This window comes from Chenopodium album, chromosome 3 (genome assembly GCF_948465745.1).
Source record: "Chenopodium album chromosome 3, dcCheAlbu1.1, whole genome shotgun sequence".
NCBI classification, from domain to species: Eukaryota; Viridiplantae; Streptophyta; class Magnoliopsida; order Caryophyllales; family Amaranthaceae; genus Chenopodium; species Chenopodium album.
Window position 1 is genome coordinate 76,163,077 of NC_137836.1, and position 10,970 is coordinate 76,174,046.

At 33.2% G+C, this 10,970-nt stretch overlaps 1 pseudogene; it reads right to left on the bottom strand.

Annotated features, from left to right (window-relative positions):
* Positions 1-3,195: 3,195 nt before the first annotated feature.
* On the bottom strand, positions 3,196-3,750 carry LOC145625409 (cytochrome P450 736A117 pseudogene; annotated as a pseudogene).
* Between the last annotated feature and the right edge of the window lie 7,220 nt (positions 3,751-10,970).

Below are 10,970 nucleotides of genomic sequence, written 5' to 3' on the forward strand. Positions count from 1 at the left end.
GAAGCCCAGCCACATCAGCTGTCGCCGCGGCCAGGCAGGAAGCCCAGCCACAGTAGCTGCCGCCGCGGCCAGGCAGGGGTGCCCATAAACCCACCACCCACGAACCCAGAAACCCACCACACCCCACAACCCACGAACCCCCAAAACCCACAACCCCACCACCCACGAACCCCGAAACCCACCCCCCACAACCCACGAACCCAAAACCCCACCACCCATGAACCCCGAAACCCCCAAACGAACCACCTTTCACCACAAAACGAACCACCTTATCTGAAAACCACCAGATCGCCGCAGCTAAGAACTAGGAAGGGAGGGTAGATAGTGGATGGTTGCGCTAGGGTTTCGGGGAAGGGGAAAACAAGGAGGGAAAGGGAAAGGGAGGGGGTGGGATGCCGCAGCCAGGAACGAGGAAAGGAGGGACGAAGATGGTGGTGGTTGCGCAAGGGTTTTGGGGAAGGGGAAAACAGGGAGGGAAAGGGAAGGGGTGGCTGGCGCCGGTGCCAGGGGAATTCGGCCACCAACAGTCAGAAGCCGGCGCCGGTGCCAGGGGAATTCGGCCACCAACAGCCGAAAGTCGGCGCCGGCGCTGTTGGCAGTGGCTGATTTATTATTATTATTATTATTATTATTATTATTATTATTATTATTATTTAAGGTTTTTTTTTTATAAAATGTTTTTTTTAATAAAAATTATTAAATAATTAGATAATGGGTTCCACAAACAGAAAACTTAACGGAGCTGGACGGAGTACATACTGAAATCTACAATTATGTTTTTTTGGAGGTATCAATTTAAAAATAAATTTTAAACGGGTACGAAAATTCAATTAGCCCCATATTCGAGGTACCAAAATCCAAATTTTCCTAGTTTTATCCCATCAATGATAAAAAAAAAAATTTCTTCCCCATTCTCTCTCTAGTACATCTTCTCTCTTACTTTTACTAATACCCTCTTATATTTCTCTCTACTATATTCTTTTTAATTCTTTTTTTTACTTGCATTGTGGACCCCACATGATTACTACTCATCTTAAAAAATGCTCATCCTATGAGAAATTTTCATTTTGCTCATGAGTATTTTTACTTTTGCTCATTGATGTAAGTCATTTTTGTTTTAATTTCACCCAAAGCTCTGCTTATGAGTATTTTTTTGCTCATTGTTGGGAATGCTAAGGGTGTGTTCCGATTTGCCGAATTAAACTGAATAGAGCTGAAATGAATTGTTTATCGAGTAGTGGGTTAAAATAGATCAGTTCATAAACATATTGGGTTACGGGTTTTAAACAGTTCAATCATTATAGATTATGGGTTGTAAACGGTTCGGTCTCAACGGGTTACAGGTTGTAAACGGTTCGATATCAATGGGTTACGGATTGAAAATGTTCAGTCAATAACGTGTTACAAGTTATAAACGGTTCATTGACAACTGGTTACAGATTGGAATGGTTCAAGTTTATCGGATTTCTGACGGGTTTAAACAATTTTCGGTATAAAATGGGTCGAGTTACTATTAGGTCGGATGTAATCGGTTCGGGTTGCTTTTGGTTTCGGGTTGTAATGGTTTGGTTTGATAACGGGTCCGGTCATTAACGGTTTGCACAAATTCAGTTCAGTTCAGTTTTGGGTTGGAAAAATTGGGTCGGGCCGGTTTTCGAATTTCAAAAAAGGGTTTTTAACGGTTCAGTTCATTTTCAGATCGGTTCGAAACAGTCGGGTTTATGGTTCGGGGTTAGAAACTGACACCTCTAAACCTAGTACAGTTTTATACTCGTAGGATTAAGTCAAATATTTACCATATCCATGCAATTGGTCTTGTATGGACCCGGTCTACAATAAATTATTGTAGACCCAAAATTTGACACTTTCAAATAATATAATCACATTCTAAATGATATAATCACCTTTTTAGACGATATAATTATCTTTTTGTGAGTCATTTTTTGAATTATATAATCTCATATTAAACCATTTAATGAGATTATATAATTATCTTTAGGATGATAAAATTTTAAAAACATCTTTTGAATGATGTAATTTACTATTTGATACTTTTTATAATGATAAATTTACTTTTTGAGTGATACATTTACATAACAGTTTCAAGATGATATAATCACTTTTGTAGTAATATAATCACATTCGTATGGTATACTAGAAGGTTGGGTCTACAATAAGTTATTGTAGACCCGGTCTATTCTAGTCTTTACCATATCCATGAACATTACCGCTACGGCGCTACGTAATACCCGCTCTTTTGCCAACTTTTTTTGATTCTTTCAGATTTCAGTTGTACCAAATTTGAATGTTTCACTAATGTGTTTTGATGTTTTGTCTTATTATGATTATGAATTTATGATTTTGAAATAAGAAAATTCAATTGTAAAACAGAACAAAACTTTGATTGGAATTTAGGAATGTGTGGGAATATAAAGGTGGGAATGGGAATTATATGACCAATATCTCAAATCCTTTGCTCGTATAAAATTCTCCCTATCTAATTAATTGGTCGAGATAGATTCAATTAGCAAAATGCAACTGAATTTTTGCATAATACAATACTTTACTTGGCGATTTCATGGCAATTTTCTGCCATTACAGTTTGTGAAGTGTCTTCTCATGGATGCATTGAAACCTACAATTCTATGCATTCTCTCTATCTTCTTTATGCTCAATTGCGCGCACCCTGGAAGATTCATGGGATTACGAGCTCTGTTTTTGTGCATACCAACTGTTTGATAAAATGCCTCACTAAAGTTGGTTTGGTTTCTGAAGGTATACTCTTCTTAATGGATTTAGTTCCTACATATTCTGTGTGAGTAACTAGATGCACTTAATGAAGGCAGATATATACTTGGACTTACTCACATTTGTATGATCTGTTACCTCTTATCGGACCGATCTCGAAACATAGTTGATCACACTGACTGTTGTGAGCCAGTGAGTGTGAAACTATGAATGTATTTGATGTGCATTGTTTTGTGCTCTGACTTTGGTTTGTGAAACTGTGACAACTTAGTTGAATTTATTATAAATCGAGGTCTTTGATTCGTATGATACATTTAAATGAAAAGACTACGAAAGAGATGCAAAAATAGAGCATAGGATTATGTTAGAAGTGCATAACCCATGAAGCATTTTCGAGTTGCTAGTTATTGCTGTTTTATGTTGGCAAGTAAAACATCAATAAGACCTTCAGTTACCTGCAGTCTTGGGTGTTGCTTTTGCAAGTATAGGACTCTCTCGATGGGAGGTTAGGCCGATGCATTCAGTCAGATCTAATGTATCACCATCTGCTCCACCGGGCAGCATCCAGTCGAACTTATGGATGAGGTTTGCTAATACAAGCTCATTATTTGCAATGGCAAATGTAATTTCTGGGCAGTTCCTTCTTCCTGATCCGAATGGGATCAATTCGAAGTCTTGGCCTTTGAAGTCTGTAGGCTTATTTATGAACCTCTCAGGATTGAGCTTTTCTGATTCATCCCACGAAGCAGGATCTCTGTGGATTGCCCAAGCATTGGTCATGACTGTGATACCTGCTGGAATATCATACCCGTTAATCTTGATGTCTTGTATTGATTTTCTTGGAACCAGCAAGGGAATTGGAGGATGTAGCCGAAGGTCTCCTTGAAGGGTCTCCGTGATCACTGCTTTCAAGTACTTCATCTTCATCTGCTCCAAGTCATCTTCATTCACATATAATTTTTCTCCGGTAATTCCTCTGATTTCTCTTTGTAGATTACTCATTTTTAAGGGATGCCTTAATAGCTGTCATTTCCCATTCTAAGACTGTGTATGTTGTATCAGACAATCTATCAGTCCCACCAGAATAAATTATGTTTAAATAAATGCCACAAGAACATATCTGCATCAGTCAATATAATGTGCTTTATTTTCACATTCTTCTCTTTTTGAAGCGGGTGATATCTAACTGAATTCACAAAATACTGATAATTGGTATATTGTGCTAAATTATGAATTGTTATGTATGTTCTTGTACTATTTGGAAAAAAAAATGTTTAAATAAATGCCATTTAGGCATGATGTCGATCAAAGGAGGAAAAATCTTGAACTCTAATGCTTTAAATCTTTCAGCGCTTCTAGTTATCTTATGGAATTATGCTCTGCTATTGCAAAGTTTGAAGGTGACATTTGTTCCATGCTTAACAAAATTATTATGGTTTGCATTTTGTCATTAACAAAAGGAATATCTTTCGAATTGTGACTATCACTCACTCTTGATTATAGGCTAGTTTTGACTCTCGAGTCTTGACAAGATTGGGTTTAAGGTGTAGACAGAACAGCAAAAGACACCTATGACAAAAGTTAAAACTACAGCCCTACAGGACAAACAGAATCAGATTACAAGTTGGACTCTACCAACAGTCAAGTGAATATTCTATTTGTTTGAATTTTTCTAAACCAAGACTGTGACTGTTGAAGGTGTGCACTGATTGTGAAGATAGTACATGTCTCAATAATAATATAGGTCGATTGTCCTGGAAATAGCTGTTAATTACTTAATTGAAGCCATTTGTAGAGAAATAACAGCAAGAGGATGAATCATGAATGATACAAGTGTTAAAGGTTGCAAGTAGATGTACTTTAGTTGATTTTGCAGCAACTGCAGAATTGTGGAATTCATATGTAAGATTTTGCTGTAGTCTTTGATGATTGATGAATTTCGTGGATATGATGCGCAAGATAGAAGTAACCAAGAGATAACCCCACAATTTATGATTTGTAGGGAGTAGGGACTACAATTTAATTTATTTATCTGTTTAGTTAGTTAGTCACAACCATTTTTTGTTTTAGGTACCCTATATCCCTACTTGAAGTATACCAATTTATTTTCTTTGTTTCAATTTTAGAAACTTTTTTCTCCATTTTTTTCTTCTTCTTTTGATATGGGTAAGCATACTACACTCACTAATTCAATTATAAGTGTTAAAAACTGATCCAATTTGAAAAATCCGATTCAGATTTTGATTCTTAATTTCTTATACATATAATAATTTATCATGACCCAAATTTGATAAAAACCCGTTAAACGATTTTGGTCCAACGAGTTGCATCCTAGTAATGTCATGCCACATTGCCACTACTTGAATTAGGGCTGTCAAAAGCTGACACGACACGACAACCCGACACGAAATAAGTGGGTTTGGGTCAGGAATTCTCGACCCGTTTAAATAATTGGGTCGACACGAACACGACACGTAATTAAATGGGTTAGGTTTGGGTTGAAATTTTCAACCCGAAACGGATACGCATAACCCGATTATGTAAATGGGTTGAACGACAACCCGTTAACACGAACCCGACACGCTCAACCCGATTATTAAGTAGAAAAAGAAACCTGAATTTTTTATTCTAAACTTTTTTTTTGAAACATTATTCTAAACTTGTACTGTACTGGTTGTAGAAAGCATTGGCGCTATACTTAAATTTTGGGGATTGTTTGGCGGTTTAATTTGGCGTACAAATAATTTTTTTTTTCACTTTTTTACATTTCACTTTTACACTTTAGAGGATTCTAGATTGTACTCAGTTACTCTTTATTTAAGATTTAATCATATATGTAATCCATGAAATTAAGTACTGATGCATGTTTTAGAAATTGTCATTTTGAAGGTTGGGACTTGGGACAACTCTTATGTATTGGTTGGGTTTGCTAAAACCACTATCTTTATGTTCTTGTAGTATCTTTTGCCAAAATTAGTAGCTTTAATCTCTTGTAATATCGTTAATGATTTATGTCTTTTTAATTATTATGTTGAATATTAATTAGTTTATTATATATTATGTGGGTTAATTAAAAGGTTATCCGGGTAACCCGTTTAATAAATGGGTTAGGTTTGAGTCAAGGGTTTTCAACCCGTTTAATAAATGAGTTAGGTTTGGGTCAAGAGTTTTTCAACCCGTTTAATATTGACACGAACACGACACGACACGACTCGTTTGACAGCCCTAGCAATTAGTATTATGTGCACCATGGTGCACCTAGAAATTAAATAGGTGCATCTGGCCCAATTCGCGGCCAACAGGGGAAGCCCGCAATAGGTCTACTATAGACCCTGGTCCATATAAAAATAGGTGGACCACTACCCCAAATACAATCCACAACACAAATACAATACAAATAACGCGGCCCAAACTCTCGTTTAATTTCTTTCTTTCTACTCTAACAAAACTGACAGAAGATTAAATATGAACATTTACTCTTTCAAATGTTGAAAAACTCTCGTTTCTCTCTCCTCTGCAAATTCGAGAATAGCCATGGATGAAAAGCAAGAAACCAATGCAGAAAGGTAAATAAAATTTCTGAACCTAAAATTTCTTTGAATTTGCAATTAACCATTAATTAAATTTCTTCATTAGTTAAATTTTTGAAATTTGTATATAATTTAAAAACATTTTTCACATTTTTTAGAGACCCAACAAATTATTCTACAAGTAGATATGAAGATGAATTGTTAAAGCTAATCCGATCGATTTCAAGGCGTACAATGATAAAATTGCGATTGTTCGGATATTTTTGATGTTCAAAATATTTAATGTTCAGTTCGGATTTTTTTACTAAATGTTCAAAATTTGCAATCGTCCAGATTTTTTTTTATCAAATGTTCAAAAGTATAGGCGTGGTAAATTGCAAATGTTTTTTTAGATATTTTTACTAATAGATGTTTAAAATTTTCGATGTTCAGTTCGGATTTTTAAATGTTCAAAATTTGCAATCGTTCAGATTTTTTTACTAAACTTTCAAAAGTATAGGCGTGGTACATTGCAATACTTTTACTAAATGTTCAAAAATATTGATGTTCAGTTCAGATTTTTTTACTAAATGTTCAAAATTTGCAATCGTTAAGATTTTTTTTTACTAAATGTTCAAAAGTATAGGCGGAGTACTTTGCAATTGTTCAGATATTTTTACTAAATGTTCAAAATTTTCGATGTTTGGTTCGGATTTTTTTACTAAATGTTCCAAATTTTCAATCGTTCAGATTTTTTTTACCAAATGTTCAAAAGTATAGACGTGGTACATATAACTAATTTTGAAACAATCAATTAATAAAAATTCATACAAATTAATAAGAATGATCAAATTAATGAGAACAATCAAATATATCAATTAATCGATCATAATAGCTTGATATCAATCATAATCCGTTGAAATTGATAAGTTTAGCTTCAAGAATTTCAAATAAATTTAAAACAAGGATTAAATCCACAAATTCATCTCAAAAACAAAAACTAAATCAATATTGATCACAATTAATTCAGAATAACTAACCTTGATTGATCCCTTTGGGAATTTCGACGATTTCCATCACGTTAAATGCAGCAAATCAATGGAAAATATTAAGAAAAAAAAAGAATAGAGGAGAGAGAAGAATAAGAATTTGTAAAAAAGGATTATAATAGAGAAAGAAATTAAAAGAATCGGATTAAATTTCTTTAAAAAAAAAAAGATTAAAAAGGGGAAAAAAAAAGAAGCAGCTAAAATGGCGAGATGAGGAGAAGAAAGTGAAGCTGCATATTATAGAGTGGGCCGCGTGAAATTTAGTGGTCCATATAGAATAATAGATAGACCAAGGTCCATAGAAGAATTTGTAGGAAGCCCGGGCGAAAAAAGCCCACGAAGTTTAGGTGTTTTTATTTATTTATTTATTTTTTTTAAGAATAATAGTTCCTCTTCTCTCCAATTGTCATATCAATTTACGTTAAAAAAATGTCATATCTATTTTTATTTCATTTAAAAAAATTTCTCTCTCCTCTTATAAATTAAAAACCTTCCTCAATTAATTCTTTTGTATTTTCTCTCTCCTCTCACCATTTTTCTCTCTCTAAAAACTGCAATTTACCATAGCAAAATACAAAAAACACACAAAAACACCTTCAAAAAGATAAACATCACTTAAACTTTTCTGATTTTCCTACATTTATGTTAAATTTGGTAATATAATTCAACAAATTGTAAAATTGAAACTACATTGTCTTTTGACTTTTTAAATTTTTTTTTTTTGGGTAGAAAATCAAAATTATCTGCTCATACTGATGAGGATGAAGATGTGTAAGTAATTTATTGTTTAAATTCGCAATTTGATTTTAAATTGTTAATTTTTAGAATTGAATACTAACTTGAACCCTAAAATTTTTGAACAGTACAATTAGTCAGATGTTCAACGCCAGAACACCAAAAAAGAAGAAATTAGATGATGTATCTAAGAAAAAACCAATTGTTAAAAACTTCTAAACCCCAATTACAAACTACAAAACACCCTACAAAAACCTTTGAACCCCTTACAAAACTTTTGAACCCCAACCACAAACCACTGAACACCCTTTAAAAACTTCTGAACCCCTACAAAAACCTCTGAACCTCAACCATAAATTACTGAACACCCTACAAAAATCTCTGAACCCCCTACAAAAACTTCTAAATCACAACCACAAACCACTGAACACTCTACAAAAACCTCTGAACCCCCTACAAAAACTTCTGAATCCCGACCACAAACTATTGAACACCCTTCAAAAACCTTTGAACCCCCTACAAAAACTTCTGAACCCCAACCACAAACCACTGAACACCCTTCAAAAACCTCTGAACCCCCTACAAAAACTTCTGAACCCCAACCACAAACCACTGAATACCCTTCAAAAACCTCTGAACCCCCTACAAAAACTTCTAACCCTAACCACAAACCACTGAACACCCTTCAAAAACCTCCCAACCACAAACTACTGAACACCTTACAAAAACCTCTGAACACCCTACAAAACTTCTAAACCCCAATCAGAAACCACTGAACACCCTTTAAAAACTTCTAAACCCTTACAAAAAACTCTGAACCCCAATCGTAAACCATTAAACACCCTACAAAAACTTCTGAAAAATCCCTACAAAAACTTCAGAACCTCAACCACAAACCACTGAATACCCTAAAAAAAAAACCTCTAAATCCCCTACAAAAACTTCTGCACCCCAACCACAAGCCACTGAACAACCTTCAAAAATTTCTGCACTTGTAGACACTGCTCAGAATGCCAAATGTTCAGATTTATAAATTATAATGTAAGAATGCCAAATTTTTTAATAAAATTAAAAATACATAGATCTAAAACAAAAATATGTTCATAAGTAATGTATTGCATGTTCAGAATTATTATAAAAATATTCGTAATTCCAAAAATACATGTTATGTATTTACAGAAAATGTATCATACGTTCATATTTTTAACTTAAGATGTTCAAAATAATAAAATACTCCCTCCGTTTTAATTTTTTAGTCTCATATACTATTTTGGGCGTTTAAAAAAGATCTACCCATATTAAATGTGTTCTACTTTTAACTTAGTTTTTATTTCCTATTTTATACATATTGAATTATGATTGGTTAAATTAATGATTGTGGATTGATGACATGAGTCTAAGTAAAGAAATTATTCCCTTGAATTATGCAATTATAGTTGACGGTTTCCAAAAAAAATCAAAAAAGTTTAAATAAGACAAAACTATTTATGAATTGTTTTTACTTTAATGTTAGATTCCAAATATTCTTCTTTTCTTATTTTATGTGATAGGTTCCATATGAGACTATCATATTGAAACGGAGGGAGTATAATCAAATACCGAACTATTCATAACCAAATACACAATTATCACTAAAAAAATCAAAAGAATATAAATGCTACATATTTTGAAACTCAAACCTAGCCATGGTGATTTAGATAATGAAATCTCATCGGAAAATAATCACACCATCGTCTTAACCACCTTCTATTCGACGACGACGCCATTTTTATCTTTACTAGTTCATTGTAAAAACTCCATTAACAAAGCTTCAAATCGAAGGTTGAAGAAAACAAAATTTGAATTTAATCTATTGTAATGAAGGAATTCACTCTATGGTGATCAACAATATGAAGGAATTCAATTAAAAGGATGATGAACGAATTCAAGAGAAAGAAAAATAAAATAGAGAGAAAAATAAAAAAATAGGAAAGTAGAGGAGGAAAGAGAAGAGAGAGTATATTTTAATTGGTGGTTCATCTAGAACTATACGCACCATGGTGCATCTTATATTTTGTCGTCAAGACATTAAGAGCCCAGCTTGTTCACTTTCATAACTCTTTTTTGTTGTTTTCAATAGTTGGCTCCAATACCTTTTTTCTATATTTATTTTTTTTAAAATAATAATAATAATAATAATAATTTATTTGAGGGGTTCAAATTTCATATATATTACCACAAATTCTTCATCAATCTAAAAAAATAGTAGGAATAATTTTATAATAATGTAATCAACAATGATCTTAAACATGTGTAGTATATTCTACAAGACAAGACAATGAGGGCTTAGTTTTACTACTCCAATAAAAATATAGTACGCGTAGTAATTTAGTAGACGGTAAACAGCTAAACACACATACATATTACATAGTCATGCATTTTTCTTAGAAGCAATAACCAGACCAACTACTGAGTCCTGGACAACAATTCCAAGTTAGACCGCACTCATCACCAATTCCTGGGCACCATTCACACACGTTATAGTATTAAGGGATCCAAAGTGAAAATTTCCTGTTTCAATAATTGAGTGATAATTTCCCTTAGCATTAGAAGAGTGGCGGATTCAGGATTTTCAAACTTATGAGTCACCATCAATAATTAATCACTTGTTTTAATCCAAAAATTATATTAAAAAAAGTTATATTTTACCAAAATAATTTCAATCCAAAAATAAGACATAAAAAATACATACTAGTACTATAAAACTATTAAATTAAACTAACTTTATGATTTTTTTACTTAATTAGTTTTGTGGGAAAATATTAAATTAGTTGCACAAATATAGTATAAATAAAAACAAGAATTATTAAAAAAAAAAAAAAGTGGAATAACTTAAGAGACCAGTTATTTAACATAATAGGTCTCTTTAATGAAATATGAAAGTAGCGCT